At 38.2% G+C, this 21,120-nt stretch overlaps 1 long non-coding RNA gene across 2 annotated transcripts; it reads left to right on the top strand.

Moving 5' to 3' along the window:
• The first annotated feature begins 4,489 nt into the window (after positions 1–4,489).
• On the top strand, positions 4,490–7,896 carry LOC137477400 (uncharacterized). Of its 2 annotated transcripts, XR_011000978.1 has the most exons (4): positions 5,080–5,186; positions 5,805–5,949; positions 6,102–7,613; positions 7,646–7,896. It is a non-coding gene; the product is annotated as an uncharacterized lncRNA (long non-coding RNA). The 2 variants fall into 2 exon arrangements; XR_011000977.1 differs by having other exon boundaries at positions 4,490–5,186; positions 6,102–7,896.
• Positions 7,897–21,120: the final 13,224 nt, after the last annotated feature.

Genomic DNA, 21,120 nt, shown 5'->3' with positions numbered 1-21,120 from the left:
GTACAGTATTCCTGAAACAGAGAGCACATTTTGGAAGGGAGCCTTTTTCACCAGTGGATGCAGAAGTGTTTAATTGTTTAGAAATCTAGGCACTTAACTCCAAAAACTAGTAATAGCAGCATTAATTTTTCCACAAGGAAAAGCTTCTTTGCCTTTCCAAAAAGCCATAGTCCCTTGAAAAACTGACACTGCTTGACTTGACAGCAGAAATGGCTCCAGCTGGAGGCAGTGTGGTTCCTCCTTCTGGTGAGCTGCCTTCCCAGGTGTGCAGCCCTGCTGCTGAAAGGAGGTGAGAGTTCCAAGCCTTTGAGTGCTCTGGTCAAGCTGTTGCTCTGTTCGTGACCCTCTAACTTTCAGCTCTGTTGTAGTTTCTGCCTGGTGCAAGGGTTGCTTACAGCTCACAGATGAACAGGATCCTCATTTCCTTGTGATCATAGAGTTTCACTGTCCTGAGTAAGAGGAAGTAAGGCAGTACAGGAAAGAATGCAGGTAGCCACAGCACCCTGTGGTGCTGGAGAACACCACTGGCTCCTGCACTCCTCTCAAAGCCATGGCCAAATTTTTTATATCTGCACTGCCTTCCATCAAAGGCGCAGGAGCCATCTTCCCTGAAATTGAGTGACTATGTTTTTCCTTGTTTGTATGGAGTAAAATGAGGAAGAGACCTGGAAATGGGTAAAAGCAGCATTATGTCCCAGTGCCTAGAATCTCTTGGCATCCATGAGTGGTGCATACAAATCGTGTGCAGAAATTCAGACATGTGAAGTGAGTATACTCCTGTTATTGGAGATGGAATAGGAGTTCAGGGAGGAAGGGGGAGTGCTGGCATGCTTGGAGGCTTGCTCCCTTTCTGAATCAGAGTTTGCAGAAATCACACTGCTAGCCAGCAGTGTGGTGTCTCTTCCAGCAGTGCTTTTAAGGCTACTGCAAAACCCATCATAGCCTAGTGCCATTGCAGAGTACAACTTGGCAACCTGCAGCATCAATGGGAGCTCCCAGCCTGTTACCAGGAACCAATATCCAAAAATACACTGAAGGCCTAAATATTCCTGCACACACTGAATGGCATTTAATACTTATAGTTCCAGCCTCCAAATGCAGCATTTGGGAGGAAGCTGCTGGGTTCATTTTCTTAAGACAAGAAAAACATATTTCCAAACAGGTTTTATCCCAGCTTGTTCAGTCTGCCCCGAACAGATTCCCAGAAAAGTTGCATCATGACATCTCCTGCTGGACTCAAAGCAAAAGCCATGCACTCATAATGCTCCCTGCCTTGGAAGGATACAGTATAGGAAGCAGACAGGTGCAGGACAAACTGCATAGCAGAATTTTGCTTTTACTTCCTTTAACAATACCCACAATGGTGGCAAGGAGGGGGAAAAACAGATCAGTCCTAACAACCTTTTTGATATTTGGCTCAGATTATCAACATGAAGAGAGGAAAACTACTTTCCAAAGTATATACACTGAAATGCTTCTGCCACTGGGCCCTCATTAGTGGGATATGCAGAGGAAGCCCTCACAACAGTATTCATTTCAGACAGTGAAGAGCTAGTAAACAATCTTTCCTTGAAACTAATACCAAACTAGAACAAGGAAAGCTTTTTCATAAGCATTAGATTAAAATGGAACAAGGCCATTACTAGTTTATCAGATTAATTGGTGGGCTTTGCCTCAAGTGCCTCAGATACAAGTGGAAACACGTGGCTTCAGGGGCATGGTGGGGTTGGGGGATGTTCAGGTACCTTACTGCTGTGCTTGAAACATGGACATTTGTTCTGTGTTCTGACACTGCTGTATGATAGAAAGGGCATGGATGACACATTTTCTCCGGAAAAGGCCAGTTCTCCAGAAGGCCCTGGAGAAACATTCTAGAATCTTGATTTTGGAGGAAATATTTCATTCTGTTTTGAGTTGAAGTACACCAGAACAGGAGTCTTTGAGAAACAGTGAAAAGGTGATGATTTATTACTGCGGTGAAACAGGCTGAAGTCCAGTCTCCAAATACTTCTTGCACAGGAATTCATAATGGGTAAGTCACTGTTAGTCACTTCAGAAAGAAGTGCTTTGATATTTTTTTGTTTTGCTTTATAAAAGTGCCCCAGCTTTTATTGTTTCCTAAATAGCATGAAATACATCCAATTAAGTCTGTATTAATGAATGTATGCTTTTTTGTAATCTCTTTGATTCAACTGTAGCAGTTTAAGAAGCTAGGGAATGCTCTTGGGCACTGCAGCAGGAAAACAAAGGAATTGAAGTTGTGCAAGAGAAGAAAAAGCCAAGCCAGTCACTCCACAGGTTTTTTGTAGAGCCAAGAACAATAATTGGTCTATTTTAAAAAGAGATGCACCTGTAAAGATATTCTGCTTGGCAGGATCATTAATATATCAGTGAGGTTATGAAATGTCTCATCAGCTTGGTTGTCCATGTTCAGGGATCTCTATACAGTGTTCCACTGAGTGCTATGGGTACACCCATAACTTCACACTACTCTAGGCACATCACTGACACTTTTAAGCCCCTTGATCATTGATTTTCTTTACAGTATTTTGTCTTAACTCAGAAAAGGAAATAGAAAGATATTAAGGAAGTTGTTCAAGTAATCTGTGATTTATACTGTGAGTTTTCTTGATGATTACTCTGTACATAACCATTGTTAGAGCAGAAATTAAGAAAAAGCATGCACATTTCTTTAATTAATTTAGTAGTTATATAAAGTTGTGCTGCATGCTAAATGTCATTTATACAGGATATTATTCAGTCTCTACACTTAAGACTATAATCCCTTCAAATCTGACAGGAAAGGACATTCAGAGACAAAACTGCAGAGGAAATAGCAATTAAATAAATATCAATCACTTTTCCAAGTCAGTGCTAAAGTGTTAGCACAGTACATTAGTACAGTATTAAGGGAAACAGTGCAGTTAGAGTGGCTGAGAAACACTCCCGAGTCTGCTCCAGTGTCTTCCTAATGAGTAGAGGGCTGAGGATGCATAAGGTATTCTCAAAGCCTGCTTCCTGTTGAAGGAAAATTGCCTTGGCATAGGATCTCTGCAAGACAGCTGCAGGCTGCTCCCTTGGGAAACCCTTCTAGGCTCCACCAACTGAGTGGAGCCAAGGATAAAGGCTGGAGGAACATGCTGACAACTCAACCTTTGCACCACTGCAGATGTTTGCAGTGGCACTATAATACTCTTGCACAGGCTGGAATGTGGCCCAGGTTCTGAACTGTCTAAATTACATTACAATTGTGGGATAATCAGGTGGACAAGATAACATTTTAATATTTCTCCTTTCCCCACCCCCACCAACACCCTGACTCAGTGAGGTCCATGTGGAATCTGTGTGATGGGCACTCCTCACAAAAGAAAACTGGAAAGAGATCCAAGTTGCTGTTGACTAAAATTGATCAGCAGGGATGATTCTGATGCTGCTTGTGTGTGTCACACACCTATAGGTGGGGTTTTTCAAAAGCAAAGTGCAGGTGGTTGATGTCTTTGGTCTAAGGGGGAAAAGTCTCTTCTTCCCACAGAATACTGGTATCTATTCTCTTTCTTCCCCTGAACAGCTTCTCATGCAACAGTAGTTATGTGCTCAGCTCAATACCGGGGTTTTTTGTTTTTCCTTTTCATCACAGGATGGATTGTAGTTTTTTTTTTAATCTATGAGAAATACCCAGATCTAGACTTCAAGAAAATCTCAATCACTACATTTTCAGCAGCCTAAATCACACTGCACTTTGTTCAGCACATTTTCCATTTAAGTCTAGATGTCAAATAAGGCATAAAACCCTTCATGTTAATATTCAATTTACTAGCAGCTAATTTTTATTACTTTAAGCGGCATTTTTATGATTAGGCTAGCCCTCAGATATGAAAAATCCCACGGAATGAAAATTAGTGATATTTATTGGGTTTTTAAATTGGTACTTTAAGCCCAAGAAGTTTATGAGTTATGACTGGAATCTATATAATATTTGTCTACAATAATCCAATCAGACTTTATTTGCTTTTTTATGCTTAAGACATGGTGTATACATAATCACTAATATAAGAGAAATTTACCATCTAATCCTAAATTTAAACTTTTCCTGGATAATATTTAAACTGTGTATGACATTTAACTAAACTGGCAGCTCTTCAATGTGCTATGTTGTTGAGAACACAAAGTAAAAAGTGTAAACATTTCAAGAAATGTCAATGGATAGTTTTAATTAGACATATAATTTTTCATTCAGCAACTGAGAAAAAGAGTCATGTTTACTTTTTTGTTGTTAATATTGCTCAAGCTTTCTGAAAAAGTCAAATGAAAATGTTCTTTTTTCATAATGCATCAGAATGTTCTGAGTTAAGAGGTCAAAATATGTCAAAATATCTGCTCGAAAATGTCAGTCAAAAATTGCTGACACAAATTAAAATTTGTGGATTTTATGCATTATCAAGTGTATCTCAAAAGTAATTTTCACAAAGCCCTCCTTTTTTTACAAATTACAAGCAGTTCTTTGGCATGTCCTTGAAAGCTTTGTTCCCTGCTGCTGAAGTACAGTCTGCCTTGTTCACCTAAAATGAGGCAAAACTTAAATTATGCCAAATAATTGGCATGCATTGACAAAGACTTCAACTAATTGGAAAGAAGTCAAAGATTTTTCTGCCATGAAGTAATTTTAAAAATAGAGAGTTTTTCACACATATTTGGACAGACAGCAGTAGTAACGCTTTACTTGAATATGTTCATTCAAATGCATATTCAAAGCAGGGAAAGTGGAACTATTGTACATCTTTTTTGCAGGCATTTTGCATAATTTATGTTAAATTGAGTTAGAGAGTGGGCAGATTTGGATTAGAGTTTGAATAGCTTACAATCAGGCTCAAGATGAAAGGGGAGTCAAGCGTAACAGAATTTGCATTTTGGGTGGTTTGGAGGCTACAGGTTCTACAGTGTGGAACTTAAATTCAGGGGATCAAGGTAGGGCAAATGATTGTCCAATGCAAGTTGCTCTGAAGAAATTTTACTTTATATTTTATTTACTTTGAGTAAGGCATCAGTGTTCCTCATGTGCTTGCTATCTAACTCAAGGATTTTTTTCTGTAAATTTTATGACACTCATACATCTGAAGGGAAAGAGAAATTTCATCAATGAAGTTACTCAGTTTCAATGAAAACGTGAAATCAGTTGCAGAGCGCAGGTGAGGTAAAAATGACGATTGAAAAGGTTTACAACTGCTTTGCAAAATGTGGAAAAATACTGAATGAACAAGTCATTAAGAGATCTATTAAACAATTCGAGTCCCATGTAGAACAATCAGACCAGATTAGATCCTGCTGTATAGATCAGACTTAGTTGTAAGCTTGTGGCTAAAGTGAAAAGTTCTCCTCATTCAGACAAGTAGCTGGGTAGCAGAGGTGGGTGACAGCAGTGTTGAGCTTTTTTTGATGCCAAGATTTTAATTTTTGACTCAATAAAAACAATCTTTGGACTGCTCACTTTGTGACTAACCATTTGGGAATTATCATTCTCTTTTACCCTAGAGTGATACAACTGAGACTTGACTCAGACACGGTGAAAAAAGTAAAAATCAGACTGTATTACAGGATATTTCAAAGTAGAATTCCAGCTTAAAAGAACCAGCAAAAAGATAATGTTCATTTAGAGAAAAAAGTTAGGTAACAAGATTAAGCTTGAGGCTGAGAAATGACCATGCCATCATATTTAAAGAAATGAAATGGCCTTTGTCCTTTATATGTGCATGTCACATCCTATAGAAGAGAATCTTTATGCCTGAATGTTGGTTTTCTCCTCCCAGAAAAGAAACCCCAGCATGACGGCCATTTAACTGGACACACAGAGAATTTTTCAGAAACCTGCACTCAGCCTACCAAGACAACTGATGCTGTTCCCTGGAAGAAAATGGGTATAGTTCTTGAACAACTGGCCAACTTCTGACATGGGTGAATGCTGAGCATAGAGGGTTTATGTCACAGAAGCCAGAAACACAGCGTAGGAAGTAGCACTATGCTGTACCACATCATGCTTCCTCCTGTGAAAATATGAGTGCAGAATTCCTGAAACTAGGAATACATTTTCAGCTTTTTTATTACAGGATACAGAAGAGTTTAATTGTTGAAAACCTGTCCACTCAGCCCCAAAGACTAGAAATAATGGGATCAAGCTTTCCACAAGGAAAACCTTATTTCCCTTTCCAAAATCTCATAGTCCCTTGACGAGGAAGACATGCCAGAAGTAAATAATCTGAAGTTAAAGGCATTCATAGAAAAAGACTTTGCTTTGATTTTCATATTCTCGAGAGAAAGAAGGGACATGGGATCTGCTTAAAGAGCTCATTAACTGTTAATTGTTGCCTGATAAAGCCAAAACCTCTATGTGGTATTCCAGGCTGAGGTTTTTTAGGAAATATTGGTTAATCTCACTCAAAAGAAAATATAACCTGTATGCCAAGTAGTAAATATTGTCAATTACTTATGATAGATAAAGAAGAAGGAAAGTGTTTATGCATTGTTCATTTTTATTGGCAGTCACTGCTTAACTCTTTTAGATTACTAAATCTCTGGATAAACTTAATCCGTTATCTGGCAGATGTGGAGAGGAACCAGAGCAGTTTTGGTGTAAAAGTAATATTCTTGACATAAATAGAGCTCCTGTTTTATGGAAGACACAAAATATATAAATACCTGTCTGTGATACAGAAAAAGGTTAATATTCACAAACTTGAGCAGCAACAGAATTAATGATAGGCTCATCAGTTTAATAATGAAGTGTTTATGGTGCGTATCATTTTGGGAGCAGCACCAGGAGAAAAATGTGACTTAAACATAACCTTTTTGCTGTTTTTCAGTTGCCGGAACAACAGAATAATTTATTCCATCCCTCTCTTAAATTTAGCACACTCTCCATCATAAATCTGGCCACATCTGTTGGCTGGCACACAGGGACTTTTTGTCAGCCTGAAAAATGCCAGCTCCTTTTATGCAGGTATATGAAGCATGCTGTCTTTTCTCTCTACTACTGTGCCTGTAGTCCCAGCCCCCAGGGACAAGCTAAATGGACTGTATTTCTTGCTGGTTTCATGCATGGGAACATGTGACTTAAAGAGATAAGCAAACTTTCACAATTCCTTTCTAGCAAAATACCCTGGTGTTTTTAAGTGTTGTGCTTTGGGCAACTACACTGTCATTTTTCTTCCCTAATTTAAACAAGAAATTACATTTGTAACTGTAAGATTATATTTGAAAAGAGGGAATGTTCTATGTAGCAGCCAGCTAAGCTGCTCACACCTTTATTTAAAGTGGGAGAAGAGCTATTTTCCAGCTTGTGACTGAATTTCCAGTCCTATTGCCAGTGATTCCCATTTCTGAATCATCTTTGTCAGGAAAAGCCTTCATTTGCTGAATCAATTTGTACTACTCTAAATCCAAATTGAGTGTTGTTCAAGCAGGCAGCATTATTATATATATTCCTGTGCAATTAGCTGAAACATGGAGGCTATCACATTTAAAAGGAAAAAAGTACAACAATTTCTTCTTAACAAATCAATTAGTTTGTTAAAGAATGAAGGAGCATCATGATGTTTCTGTGGATTTTGCCATCTACCTTTGTACCTACTTCTGCTCTTTACAAGAGAATAAGGATTTACAAGAGAATAATGATATCAGATAGGAAAAAAGTAATTTTAAAATCACACACTGTATTTTAAAACTATATTGGAATGAGATTGCAAGGTGTCAAAGTCAAGGGTTTAAATCACAGGTGAAGAAGTTGCCTTTCCAACTACCATTTAGGTTTTTTTGCTTATACATTTCATTATAACATCATATATTTGAGTGCTATTTCATTTTGTTTGGAAGATTGAGCTTGCCCATTAAAAAGAAATTTCCTATGGTTACCTGTACCTTTATTACTGTGGTCTTGTCAGATGCTGCCTAAAATACAGAATTATAAACTTATTTGTGGACTGCCTTCCCTGAAGTCAGTAGAATGCAGAATTATTACCCAGACTTCCATGAATGAACCAAACAGTGGAATGTCAGAACAGCTCATTGTCTCAGGTAGTGCAGGGTGGTTTTAAACCATAGATTTGCTCTTTCAAAGTATGAAAAGGTTCTTGGGCTTTGCCTACAGTTCTGGAGATTGATTTTGGACTCGATGATCTTAAAGGTCTTTTCCAGACTAAATGATTCTCTGATATGCTCATGCCCTCACTGGACACATGGAATAAGTAGAGGATCAGCCACAGACATTGTAATTGAGTGGCAGTGAGTTTTATGTTATTTTTCAGGGCAGAATTGTGTTGCCATAACTGACACCATCCTTTCTGGTTTGTTTCTCTCCAGGAGATAGGTAATCTTATACTTCATTCACTTGATTCCACACAGCTGCTGCCAGGGGTGACGCAAGTGCAAATGAACAAATTACATTTTCCTTATGGATTTCACAGAACACAGAATGATGCAAGAGTCCACAGGGTGGAGGGTGAACTGTGCCACATGAATCAAAGTTTTGCATAGCAATATAAGGATGAAAACTAGGCTGCTGCCAGCCATGTGAATTGTGAGTTTTCTAACCACTTGAAGTGGCATTCTGAAACTGCAATAAGACAGATAGCCTTTACACTTCTCACAGTAAAAGAAAGGATTCTTGAGAAGCTGACTGTTACAGGAATTAAATATGAAACAGGAAACATCGCCAGCATCTTTTTACTTACAAACCAAGAAGGGATCTTCGGGGTTTTTTTTCATGTGTTTTTGCAAAGACACAAGAGAAAATGACATCCTTGATTACACAGACCAGTTTTGACACCAGTTTTTCAACAGCTTTGTAGAGTAAACTGATTTGTGCAGGCAGCAACTGAAATAATGTTTACATTTGTTTGCAAGGCAGAAAGAGAGCATTTGCAGTCTAAGACACGTTTTCTCAAACAATGCAAATAAACCACAATCGTCTTGATATTTGCATTTTAAGTGTTCATGAGATTGATACTGACTGGTCCTGTTCTCTCAAACATTTGTTATGTTCCTCTTGAATAGTCCAAGTCTCTGCCACACAGTAAGGGAAGAGTCCTTTAATGTAACTTCATGCTCCTGAGGACACAGTAGAGCTTTCCCAACTGTACAGGCACAATGGCTTAGATTTCTAAGGAGAAAGTACCCAATGTACATATTGAGAAGCACATGTGACAACAGTTTCTTCAATCTACCAAATTTCTTGAGCACAGAAAAGCATCCAACCAAGATTATCTTAAAGAATCTCTGGTCTTCAAGGCAGACTTGTCATTTTATGTCACACAACTACCCAGCCAAAACATCCGATGTCACAACAACAAGCTTCAGTAGTTTGGCTTCATGTTCCCTTTTAATACCCAGCACATCTCCAAGGTGTCTTTGAAGAATACCAACTCTACCTGTGAGATGAAAACCTGAACTCTCAGGAGCAGATTTGGTATGGAGCAAAGATTTAAGAAAAAACCCAATAAAGTTATTGCTAGGCTTCTTCTGCTTTCTCAGTTTAAAGATAGATTTCCAAAAGTTATTGCACAGTGCATCTGCACATTCCAGGGCTTTGCTGAGTCTGACTTTGAAAGTGGCATGTCAGGCAGCTTCATTCCACCTGCTGAAATGGGGCAGATATTGGGGGAGCTGAAGTGGACAGGTAGGAGAAATTTTTTGCCTGCACAGAATCACAAGATCTGGTACAGTAAATCATATAGTAGGTTGAAATCAAATTGTGCTGTAATAACTTGATTGCTAAGAAAAATAATTAAAGTATAACTAGGTGAAGAGACATGAAATGAATGAGTTTATTACGTGCCCACTTACCTCTGTATTAAGCATGATACATCAAATTTAATTTATCCATGCTTATTATAGGCACAATATAGCTCTATGGAATACATTATAGAGTAAATTATTTTGCAATCTATTTCATGCTGTACCTTTTTAAAATTCTGCTCTCAGTCTAAATTGTCTGGATCATAAAAATCACAAGGACAAGGAATACCAATAAATAGGACTAAACTAGAATGTGTATGTGCAGTTAAGAGTGAATATTCAGAAACAAAAGCAGTTAATATTGCGCCACCATTAACAACTTTATGCATTATCTGAAATTAGAATTAAACAGCATCTTAACAATGAGGCACATGAATGATATTAACTCAGAAAATTTGGTGTGCCCCAGACTAACCCACCATAAATGTAAAACATAGGAATAGAAGCACAAAATGACAGGTAGGTTGTGCTATCTCCTTATGTGGCCTACTGATGCATACCCTTTTTTTTAATTACCACATTCTGAGGTGACATTGATGAAAAGACCAGTCTTTAGGTATTTCTAGGGTGTCTTGCAATCATTCCATCCCTTAGAAATCAGGCAGCATCACTGAATAGTCCTACCAGGGGCTCTGCCTCCCTTCCCTGGACTTTGGTAATTCCTTGAGCTTGTTTTCAAAATTGAAATGGTTTGAGAGCAGGCCTGGCTCTCAAATCCATATGAAAAATCAGTTTCTGTATCCCAGTGACAGGGTTTCCCCTCATGATTGCTGCACTCTTGATGACATCACTCATTGCTCTTGATAGTGAAGAGTATGTTGCATTGGGATTTTAATTTCAATGGTTCCTTATTATATTACAGAATATTGGTACAAATAATAAAACAACAACTTCTCATATATGGTTTAAGTGGTTAAATTGATGGATTCCATTCCTTTTTCCTGATTGTTACAGAAATTGCATTCATTTAAAGTGTTTGAACTGAGGTACAAAGCACAATCATCTCACAGTTTGGGGGACATACCACATTATGAAAAGCAGAAATATATTGAGTCCTACAGTTGCACTGAGAAAACCTTTTTTTAAGCACGCTTTACATTTCCACTTGTCATTTTTTCCAGTGATATGAAATAGTACTCTGAAATCCCTGTAAAGTCCTTCCAGAGAGAGAGAACTTCTGTGTTTCTACAGCACTGTGAGCTTTTACTGCATGCTGTGTCTATCCTGTGGACAGATCAATTTGATTATGTACCACATTTTGCCTCAAACCAGCATAAAAAATATTAAAAGAGATAGTGGCCCTCATTTTTCAGGAGGCTGGCATAGTTTTTGGGATATCCCTGGGTCACCGTATGCATTTCCACACAGTGTCTAAACAAGGTCCAGTTTGTCCTCTGTTACAGCTGTTTCTCATTTTCATCTTGCAGATGCTATCTTGCTTACAAGGCAGCTTAGTTAAAAAGCTGTGTTGACTCATAAGACCAAGATGTACGATATCCAATTTGATGGAAAAGTGCATAACCCCTTTATCAACCACAGGGCAAAAAGCTTGCAGGGGGGAAAGATTCTAGGTCCAGAAGTAGTGTCAAAGCTCCCTTTTTCTGTGAAGCATAGTCGACTATTAAAAGCCAAAAAAATGTGCTTATTCATCTTATTATTATGGAAAATCCCAGTGACTCACTGCATGGGCGAGAGAAGTGGTTTAGTTTAGTTATTACTGTTTGTAATTGAGTTCTCTGTTAAGATGGAAACAAAACAGAAATAATACAGAAGATTCCCTAAGTGTTCAGGAGTTAAGGAGCAGGAGAGTATTTACAGGCACATCCCTGAACCATTCAGTTCTCAACACTGAATAAATGTGCCTAAGACAAAAAGAAGGGGGGAAAAAACAGAAAAAAAAGAGAGGAAGTCTTAGACTTTCTCCATCCTCTCTAGAGCCAGGAGTCGGAACAATGGAATTTCCCTAGTGGGGAAACAAACACATAATGTCTAATTGCTAGGACATAAAGACTCAGAGGGAGAGCACGCAGTGGCCAGGAGAGGGGAAGAGCACTGACCCAAATGGTCAGAAAGACAGAGAAGGAATCTCAGTTCAGAGTATGCACAAACAGTTCAAGAACCCAAGCACAGCCAAAAGAAGGCTCAGGAGTATTAAGGCAAAGCAAGCAGACAAATAGTTGCTAGTCTCGTTTTTATAGACTTGTCTATCTGAATGCACACAGATATTCTCCGGCTAACTAAGGAAAGGCAAAACTTATTAATCTGATTTCCTTTTGTCTTCAATCCACATTTACTCCTATAAATACTGAGGTCTGAGGACAGATTTGCTCAGACTTCCAGAGAACAGGGAGAACAAGCCTGGATAATGCAAATCTAGGGCAGAACATACAATTCTGATGACTGTAAGAAACAGGGAACTCATTCCCTTCAGTGCATGCTACAGGAAAAGCAGGACCTGAAAGCTATTATTGAGACAGCACTTGGCTGTTGGAGTGGCTCCTATATAGAGCAGACTCAAAATTCCAGCCAGTGGGAACCCTACAAAGTTGTGAAAGAGGACAGAGTTTGTATCAGGAGATAAGAAAAAGAGTTATTCTCAGTAAAGGACCTGCTGAACTCAGTTTTTCCTGTTATTCCCAAACCTGACTTCTCCTGAAACTTGAGAACTCATGATTCAAGTCAATAATCTTCAAATCAGTTGCCAGTTCCTTCCTGGGAAAAGGAAGCCCATCCTCAGGGAGTAGACGTTTCTTTTCTACTTGATAAGTTTCTGCTATGCCATGACTCAGGTGCAAATTCTTTTTTGTCCTCTGAACACCCCAGTATTTAGACTTTGGTATTTGAGGGAATAAATGTAGGTTCTCAGCTTTGCTTTCAGTTTTTTAAGGCCAAAATACAATACAGCATGGAGAATGCCAAATCCCAGAAAAAGCAGATAACTAAAAGGGATCAGAAAAAAATTATGTAAGTCTTTCAGAAATTATATTTGATTTAGAAGGACATCCTTGATTCAGGAGGACACACAAGGATACTGGTGGTGTAGATAGTCAAATCATACAGGCTTTTAATGAGGAAGTAATTATATGGGGTTTTTTTCAGAGTGCTTTATAAACACTAATTATGACTTGTCCCTAAATTTTCCAGGTGAATAAACAGAACTAGGAACAGATCAGACAGTTTGCTAACCTCTGTGAATGAGTCAGCAACAAGCTTAGCAGCAGGTCTTTTGAATTTTTATTGATTATTGCCCTGCTTAAAACCTTACTCAGTGTGGAGGACACTGAATACCAATAAGGCAAAGGAAAGTTACTTTAAAATATTTATTGGACAGGTACTGACCTGTTTAGATAAGGGTGCAAGCCTTCTGTACCTTTAGTTTTTATTTTAAATTTCCCCTTCACTCTCAAGAAGCAAAAATGAAGCTGGGCTCTGTTTTATTGGAAAAGAGGAGACCTCTTTGATATGTTTACATGCCATTAGTCACTGCATCTGGGAGGTAAGTTGCCCTTGGCTTTCTGCATCTGTCCCCAGTGTAAGCAGATAAAGACAACTGTTTTCCCAGTGCCAGGATTCCACAAGCACAAGGGCCAGCCCTCCACTTCTTTTACATTTCTCCCTTCCCTGCAATCTCTTCAAAAGATCCTGTGCGCTAGAAGAGCCAAGTTAATTATTTTAAAGGTTCCAATAGTTTATTTTTCAGAAAGATTCTCAGACATATGAATCACCAGGAATAGCCATAGTTCAGGAAAAACTTCTGGGAGTTGGATGTAACTGCTAACACTTGGTCAGAATCAATTATATGGGACCTGGAGGCAAAGGGAAGGGGAAAAGCAAAGCTTTGCAATGCCCTTTGAGCTCACAGGAAAGTTAAAGAGGCATTTTAACTCAGCTTAGTGACAAAAAAACACCCCAAACACAAACAACCAAGGTCTAAGTCTTTGACCCTGATTTCAATATCTTTGTGTTAAAACAGAATTGACATGCACTTATGCTGAACCCTTCTTTGAACAAGAGCTTTGCTGAAAGGGGAAAAAGTTTGGTTATTTTGTTGCATTTTTCCTTTTCTACTTTTGAGTGATTTTCTCAAGCTTTTATAGTGGCACAAGCTAAGCTTTCATCTTTAGTCATACAAATTTTGTGCCTCTAAAAAAAGTTCAAGCAACAAATAGTAGTTTTAATATTGAATAAAACCAGCAAAAGAACATAAAATATCTGCGGCACCAAAGTATGCTTCTGCACAGAACAGAGTATTCACAGGATTTGTCGTCACACTATATGGAATCAATTTCTGCCTGGCAAGTAAAATAAAAGTATAACATTTCTTGTGCAAAGATTTTTCCACATTCACTCCAATAGTGTGTGTCATTAGGTACATCTGTGACAAAAACATCATTTACAGCAGGCAAAGAAAGAGAAACCTTGGCTTACTTACCCTATTACTTCATCTCTAGGGTTTGCCCTGGTGTACTTTTCCAGTAACATGATATTTGGATAGATTCTGCATTGTCTTATATAAAAGAAGTTACTATAATAGCCATCTCCCTGCACTCTATGACTTATCTGTAATTGTTTCATTTGGCTTACAAAATTATATCCAGTAATTTTATAATGATGTACAGATTAGTCCATGTAAAATAGGTTAGACTTGTTTATATATCTGATTAATTAGCAATTTTTTCTTTGTTTAGGCTTTAAACTGTAATCCAGTGGACTGAAGATTCTGCATTGGGAGTTGCCATTTGTGGCTTTATGGTAAATTATAAATTACCACCTAGTGTGACTATATCTATTCACTTATAATTGTTTATGAAAAATCCAATTGCAATTATAAAGTGTTTTTATACGTTTCTAGTGCTATAATTTTATTTCATATTCATGTCAATCTTAAGGTTTTAAAAGCAAACATAAGTCAATTTTGTGTATTTCAAAAATTACAGAACAGATTTGACCTTAAAACACCCCATCCATTTTAATGCTTTCTCCCAAAGACTCAGCAGCAGCCAGTACCATACTTTGCTGAAACACATTATATACTTATGAGTCATTTGCTTTGCATTTAATTCAGTAAGGAGGAAAAGCAGAATTAAATTTGAGAGAGGGACTAGTTCTCCAAGCATTTTGTACAGAATGCGTTAGATCTCACCCTCAATAGGACTCATCTGTGAATCTTCAGTGAGAGGAGGAACTTGTGACAAAATTAGGATTTAAACCATTTAGTACTTCCTGTGGTTGATTTTAAGTAACTGCATGGACAGGATGCTGATGTGAGTCCTCTTCTTACAAGCCTTAGTTAATCTTGATTTGTATTTCATAATTCTGTAACACTTACTGTGCAATGGAGGAGCAAATACCAAGGTGTGCAGGGAGGTTAGGCTTTTGCAGCAGTCATTACTCAAGTTTGGGTGGGGAAGAGTTGTACTGCCTATAAACCGCAGACTTCAGTACTGGTAAGGTGTGAAGGTCATTTTACATTACTTCACATATAGTAAGTTGGCTGCCTTTCTTTCCAGCCATTGCTTGTACTTGTTTATACACTGCAGTGATAGTTGAATTTTTTTTTCTCTGAGAATTCATACTGCAGGAAATAAATTTCTTGTCATGCAGGTTTCCTTATGTTCAAATGAAACCTCCAGACATCACCTTTCAGTTGACCCCAAGGCTTACTGCAGTATGCTAACAAGAAGTTCATAATAATATAATGTTGTAAGAGCTTGCTCCAGTAAATCAGACTCTGAAATTTGGTTACCTCTCATTTATGTAGGCCAAGATGGCAGATAATGTATTTGCAATTCATATTTGGAAAAAAGGTCTCATTTAACCCTTACCCTGCTGGCCTTGAGTAAGGGTGAAATGAGACCTTTTGATAACAATATCAGGACATTATAAGGAAAAAGCCAGCACTGAAAGCTGGTAGAAACCCAAGATAATTAATTGTTTCTTAGTAGGCCATTGAATTTCTAAGCTTGTCCTACTGCAAAGTAACTGTCCATAACATTTTATTATATTAAAGATCAGAATTGATTTACCCAATCTTCCTTCTTCATAAGTGCAAATGCTGATGTCATCTATTGAGGGAACATTAGAACTATGTTACTAAGCACCTGATCTTTGAGATGTCACGGTCAAAATTTATCATCTTTAAAACCTTGCTGTTTCTTGATAACTATCATTTACACTGAAATATTCACCCCGGTGGAGCTGCCCCCAGAAAGAGACACTTGGAATAAATGGGAGTGCATGTACTGCTGTACTGTCTCTGGTCCTACTGAGAGTTCTCCTGATATTATTGAAGATCCTCTGTGCAACTACAGACTGGTAATACCAGTGTTTGTGGAATTTACCGTTTCTTATGCCAGAACTGATGACAAAATTCAAGATGAGTTCAATTTTCACAAACTGCATCTTTTTACCAGTTCCTATGGGTACATCTAAGCTGGCCTCTAGTCCTTTCAAAAACCCCATTATATTCCAAGATCTCTTGAAGTAACTGAAAAAATGTTGTAGCTTTTGTGCACAGGCAGGTCTGATAAATTCATTGTCTTGAGCAGTCCATTTCAGAGCTCACAGGAGGATATACAAATGCAATACCAGTCTCAGACTATGGGAAAGATTTGTTACTGCTGAGCCCTGCATATGTCGTGTGCATTTCAAATCTTACCAAGGATCTGGTTCCCATGACTTGAATTCTGGATTTAAGAGGCAATGTGACATATGGTTTTTAATATCTCCCCAAAAGTGTATGATTTCCATGAGTTCAGTATACTTGTCACTTTTAATCCAGGTTTTAAGAAGAAAATGAAATTGCATGGTAAAAAAATAAATGATGGAATGCTTGAATCTTTTAACTTGGAAAAGAATTTGTAAAAATAGTTTCCATTCTTACAAATTTTAAATGAAAAAAGTATTATAGAGGAAAAACTGGAGAGATGAAAAGCCAGCATGTACTTCTACATGGATTGTCTAGCCCCAAGCACCTACTCAGTGATTTATGTAATAGTGAGGCTTGTGGAAATCATTCTTCTTGGGCAGGACCAGAGCTGCCAAAAGCTGGTGTTATTAGTACCACATTTGTGCCCAAATCACTGTCTTTCAACCCTGTAGCAGTAGCAGAGTATAGCATATAGTTCTGCAGTAAATTGGAATTGTGATCTAGACTTATTCATCCCTAATGATGATCCATTGGTGTCTGCCAGTCAGCTGGAAGGTAACTTGCACTGTGTTCTGCCTCTCCACATGCCACGTACTGAGCAACTCTCAATTCTGGAGACTACGTTAGTTTGCGTGTGCAATTTGTTCTTGGTTTTCTGCCTGTTTATGTTGCTATGAATCTCAAACTACCCATTAAGCCATGATAACAGAAACAAGAAAATCTCCCCCCTGCCTCTTGTCTCTCTCTGTGTCTCTCCCACAACTGCCAGAGGAAGAATAGTGAAGTAAATAGAGGGCTAGACAAGCCATCTCTGCTATTAATAATAACACCAAGGGCTGGGGAAAATAGCTGCTCTAGAAACTTCTGGTTGGTGGATTAAGCCAATATGTGCTCCCTCTATCCACATTTATGTAAAATGCTGCTTCTCAGAGATGTTGTCATCTCAGAGCTTAGAGGGATCCAATTACACAAAAATATTCTGAAAGCTTTCCCGTATTCTTTTGCTATGACCTTTATTTATCCCCTGTTTATTGAAAAGATACTTGGGGCCAGGTTTATCTCATGTGTGAGTAACAACCATGCCCAGCTGTGTCATCAGTGCTGGAGTACTGGGGAGGAGGGAGTTAAGAGGCGAGATCAAAGCAGCTGGGATCTATCAAGCAATCAGGGCCCACTGCCAAGGGAAGAGAAGGATCTGGGGCTTTGATCCCAGGAAGAGAGGGCTGGGGGTCAGGAAGCATGAAGTAAGGCTGAATCTGTTGCTTTTGGCCCTGGTTTTGAGTAGGCTCCTCACCCTTAGAGGTAATGTTTCTCTTGTCATTAATTTTATAACTTAATATGTGCTTTTGCTGTGGTCTTGATTCAAATTTACCTGTGTGACAGTAGAGATGATAATTGCTAAGAGAAGCTGTGATGCAAAGAAAAGTCTGCATTGTGCAGGATACATGATGTGCAGGCTTGCACTAGGCTGAGTGCTGGTCTATGTCAGTGAGAGGCCAACCAATGTGAGCTGAAATTTGGGGCTTAAGGATGTCTGTCTGGACTGCAAGATGTTTGAAATGTCACCAGTTTACCCTTGGTGAAGATAAGCACCTAAATGCTAATGCTTTCCTTTGGATTCTGTAGGTTTAAAACCCTGCAGTTTCACTCTTCTGTCATTACGGTCCCAAAAAGTCGTGGTTTTCCGCCCTTGTAGGCGAGCAAGCAACTTAACTTTGCTAGCAGAAGTTCTTGGTTTGGTTTGGGTTTTATCATCTTTCTTTTTCAGTCTGATTCAGGGTAGTCTTGCTAGGATTTTTTATGGCAAGCTACAAAATGGGTGAGACAGCAGCATCAGCCATCTCCAGTGGTGTAATTTTGGGTTCAGTGTATGGCACTTGATGGATTTTAGTTAGGCAAATCTCCAGAAAGCAGAGTAGGAGACCTTCTGTATGTGGGTAGTGCTATGGCTCCTTGGTGTTGTTGTTCATCTTGGTGCTTTCACAGCTGCAAGAAGCTGAAGGTGCTGAATGAGGTCTGAGTAATAGCTCTAATGAGCAGTTGAAATTAGGAGTTTTCTTTATTTGCTTTATGAAACTCATCAGGGCTCAAGGTGTGGGAACTCACTCCTAAAAAATAAGTTGTGCTATAGGGCAAAAGATGCAGCACTGCTGTGATTTTAGTGAAGGCAGCTACCTTGACAGTATGATAACCTCAACCCTGTATTACTTAAATTGTTGGATTTTACCTTGTAAAGAGGCAAGTTTACTTTTGAAGAAACACCTCCAAACATCTTGTAATTTTAATACTCCTTTTATCTTTGCTTAAACACTTGAATAGTTGCTAGTACAAGTGTGCTCTTTAACTAAGATAACTGAATTAAAATCAATAAATTCCTTGTTATGCAATTTATTCCACTTACAAGTAATTCAAAGCTACCTATTTTTTTTTTTAACTTTATCTCCAGAGTCTGTATTATTCCTACTTTTTTTTTTATTGAATAGTTTTGTTTTGGCTAACTTGAGGGGGAAAAAAATGAAGTAATTTTGTTCAATGAAATGGAGGTATAATTATCCTGACACTAGCATAAATATCCATACCAATGTAGCTGCAAAAAGTTTTGTTCTACCAGGATAATTATAAGGTGGAATTTATAGTTTTTTTGGAAGAGTTGGATTCTTTCAACAGAATATTCAATTTTTCATAATTTTCCTTTATTTTTAATATATTCATGTGAAAAAAATCTATTTTTTTATGCATTGCAGTGTAAATGCTGTTCATGTATTCTGGATTAAGAGGTTTTCCCTTGGGGAGCAGGATATGTTCAGGTTAGATAAAATGAGACCTTATCTTCTCCTTTGCCTGACACTATTCTGCATCACAGCTTTCACAGGAGTTAAAAGGCACAAACCATTTCTTCCTCCAGCACTTCTCCCTTTAGGTTTCTGTTGCATTGCTGCTTGATAGAGGTGGAATTCAGATTCATCCCTAAAACTTTTTTAACATACAAATTGTATGCACAGATCCTTAGCATGATGTTTCTGACATAGCCTGGACTCAGTAACTTTCTCAGTCTTCCATCAAAAACTGCATTAGGAAGTTTTCCCCATGAACAAACCTTTGCACTAGATTACACAGTGCCTTCCTATGCAGAAGAAGCATAACTGTAGCTGTTAAATTGTATTTATTCTTCCTACTTATGGTCATACAGGAATCCTGTAAAACCTCTGTGGTCTCTATAGGTTTTTGTTTTATGTTGATGCTCAGAAGGATGTGGTTTGAACCAGAGCACTGCATGTGAGATGGAGACATTCTGGGAGTGTGTGTGCATGAGAGTAATCTCAGTGGAATATTTTGGCACAGGGATGACTATTCATCTGTTGAGCATAACACTGGGACAGTCATGAGTGAGAATCAGTGTGGAGGGAATGAAGTCAAAAGAAACTGATGAACTTTGCACTTAGGGCTGTGAGCTCTGGAAAGTAACAGGCTTTCTGTTTCTTCAGAAGAATACACTGCCATCAATCACGTATGGCTTTTTCCCTTGGGTTATTAATTTTCTAATAGTTTTCTGAATTATCTTACTATAGCAGCTTTGTGGGTTTATTCTTTTTTTTCCTCGATATTGTCAGATAAGTCCTTAAGCCAGCAACAGTGAACACAATGCTTATTGTATTGCTTGTTAACAGCTTTGATCCCTTCATGCAATGAGAAAAAAAAATGAATAGGACCCTTGCATACAAAATTTAAAAGGGCTTTAAAAATTATTGGATTTCTCAATCAATTAAAAGCTAATGACTTCATATGTCAATGAAAGAAATATTTCTGGTTTTATCCCAGCCCATTGTCACTGTACACTCAGTAGTGTCTGATTGACAGACTCACTCACATTGACAGGAAAGAGAGGGCTGAGCCAACACTGCAAACACAGCTTGTTTCAAGACCTGATGGGGATGGGTGGCAGCAAGGAAATTTGCTTCATTAATCAGTAAGGAAGAAGTTAATGCTTTGTCTAAAGTCAGAGACTTATTTATCACAAATATTTGACAATATGTGAAAATTGTAGATGATGTTGAAGTTGACTTTTTAGCAACTATCAAGTGCAAGAATACCTCTTCAAATTGTGCAGCTGGCACCACCTCATCCCGGTGTGAATTAGGATTTACTCAGAGACAACTGTGAATTGACATTTCCTTACCAATAGAGGATCAGACAATAAAATATGAGGGCAGGACTAATCAAACTTGGAATATATCTTGTTACATATCTGGGACATTCCTATATGAAGCCAGCTTTTGTACCTAAGGGGAAAATCACACTTCATTTGTGCAATCATATGATTAGAAGAAAATAATCCTTAATTTGAAACAAGATGGAAATTCTTTACTAAATTCCAAGGGGGACAGGGGTATAGATGTAGTCTACATAAAAATTCACCAGTAGAAAAATATTGGTGGGGGGGGGGGGGGGGGGGATATTTAATTTGTGTCATGATATGTCAACTACAAGATTAATGTAGCTTTTTCTTTCACTCTCACAATTGTGGTGTGGCAATCTGCTGTTACATAAATTATTTCTTCTGAAGCTTTTGACAACAAAAATTTGAATGTTTCTTAGTTTGTTTATTCCTGTAGCCAAAGCACAAGTAGTGGAGTTAGAAGTGCATATAAAATCAACTATTTTGCTCTTCTAGATAATGAAAGAATAGC

Source organism: Anomalospiza imberbis, chromosome 7 (assembly GCF_031753505.1).
Source record: "Anomalospiza imberbis isolate Cuckoo-Finch-1a 21T00152 chromosome 7, ASM3175350v1, whole genome shotgun sequence".
Taxonomy (NCBI): domain Eukaryota; kingdom Metazoa; phylum Chordata; class Aves; order Passeriformes; family Viduidae; genus Anomalospiza; species Anomalospiza imberbis.
The sequence above is the reverse complement of the archived record's forward strand: the minus strand, read 5'-3'. Positions and strand labels throughout refer to the sequence as shown.